We start from the raw sequence: 2,192 nt of genomic DNA on the forward strand, positions 1-2,192 counted from the left end.
GTTCCTATCAGCCAATATTTTCTTATCAGGTTTATGTTTTGTCAATGGCTGATAGTATTTTTGAAATGCATGTTTATAAGTTAAACCTTTTGTGTTGTTTGTTAATTAGAAAGATTTGTTTTTAGTTTTGTTTTCTTTCTCTTCTCTACACTAAAACTTGTCTTCATTAATTTGTCTACATCTCCTATCATCATTAGTTTTGTCAAGGAATAAAGCACTACAAAAAAGAATTGATGTAATCGGTGAGTACTAGTAGTTCCCTTTCCTTTGGATTTAATGTAAGGCTTCTGATTTTGATGGTATTATCCGGTAGGGATTCATTAATTTCTGTTTTAGTGAATATGTCATATATATAATAACTGCATTTGCTGTTGGTTGCTTGGATTATGGTTATTGAAATTTTGATGTCAATTACTAAGTGGCATATATGCTCAGATTACAAAACTTTGTCAAGGTTGTCCAGAATACATAATGCTCAATGACGTACAGCTATAGATTCTTTTTGCAAATTTGTCCATTACTAACTACAAACTAATTTATTTCAGTGGGAGAGAAGAGGCAAAGCAACATATACCCAGGAAGATATTGATGTGGTCAGAAATGAGTGGGCAAAGTTTATGGTGAAGACATATATGTAAGCATTGCGCTTGGTACTTATGGAGTTATATCTTCTTTTTTAGTTCAGTTGAAACTTTGTTCTATGGATTTGGTTGGACATGAGTTGATGCTTGTACTTTGAATTGATAATGTAAGATTTGCGAGAATGATGTATGAGAATGATGAAGTAAATGACAACTTTGAATTTCATATCTGCCTATTTCCAGATCAATTGTGCAAACTCAAGTCCAACAACATATATATGAATGTAACTGTTGTAGTGCAAATTATCACACAACACAAAAGAAAGGTCCAAATAAAGCTTATTGTCTGAGGAGAATTCAGACAACACCTTTATATACCAACTTGTTATCTTAAAGGAACACCGACAACAAGAAGGAAAGAATATTGTGGTCTGAGGTTCATTCAAGACAACAAATTCATCAACATTAATGTTATCTTAAATTACATTTAGACAACATCAGTATCATCAAACTTGTTATATAACTGTTAATTCAGACAACAAGAAAAAAAAAATGTGTTGTCTGAAATTCATCCGGTACAACACATGCTTAATTAATATTGTTAAATTAATTGAATTTTAGACAACATTGGAATCTAGATAATTGTTATCTTAGAGATATTCAGACAACATACGGTTATTGAAGATGTAGTCTGAGGTTCACCCAAGACAACACCATATCGAGCAAATTGATATTTGTAATACATTTCACACAACATTTGGTAATCAAAAATGCTTGTGTGATGTTTACTTCACACATCAGGTCTCATACAATATTGTCGTTGAAAATATATAGCAGACAACAAAGGCTTGGAAAGATTGTTGTGCTTGGTGAATTTCACTCAACACCCCGACAATAAGCTGTTGTCTGAGTTCATACCCGACAACAGACTACCGTCATGAATCAAAATTTGGTAAATTTAGACAACACATATTTAGGTACACATGTTGTGTGAATGACCAGAGAGACAATTAAAAAAGAAAGTTGTCTGATGGGGGAGATCAGACAACACGCCAGTTTACAACATCTCCATTTTCATTCAGACAACAGGCTTTTGACTGTTGTCTGATTCATTTTGTGTAGTAGTGAGAGGTGATTCACTTTCTGCAATATGCTGTAGATTCCATTGTTCATTCTAATTTATCTTGCACCATTGGATGCTATTTAGGATATTTACCATTGAATTAATGTCAGGTCAAACGACAAGAGTTCCTGGTAAGTTATACACTTCACAATTTTTGAGTTCCCTGATTTTCACAGAAGTACTCTAATAACTGAAAGCATCATATAATGCGATTGTTAAGTGACCTAAAGGCTAAGAAATCTTACAACATAGGAGTTCATCAATCAATTTCTTGGTCTCGTGCTCACCATTTTAAGGGATGCTAAGTTTGTTTATATCTTAGTGCCTTTTCCTACTTGATGCTCTTCATCTTTACTTGTATTCATTCATAACGCTGCTTGGTTCCGGCAGAAATTTCTTGTGACAGGTGTACTTGTTGAAGGGATGTCTTTGTAAACTCCTATATATATATGTTGTTAGCAAACAGCATGAACCACCACTTTTCAGTC

The sequence above is a fragment of the Rosa rugosa genome, chromosome 5 (assembly GCF_958449725.1).
Source record: "Rosa rugosa chromosome 5, drRosRugo1.1, whole genome shotgun sequence".
Taxonomy (NCBI): domain Eukaryota; kingdom Viridiplantae; phylum Streptophyta; class Magnoliopsida; order Rosales; family Rosaceae; genus Rosa; species Rosa rugosa.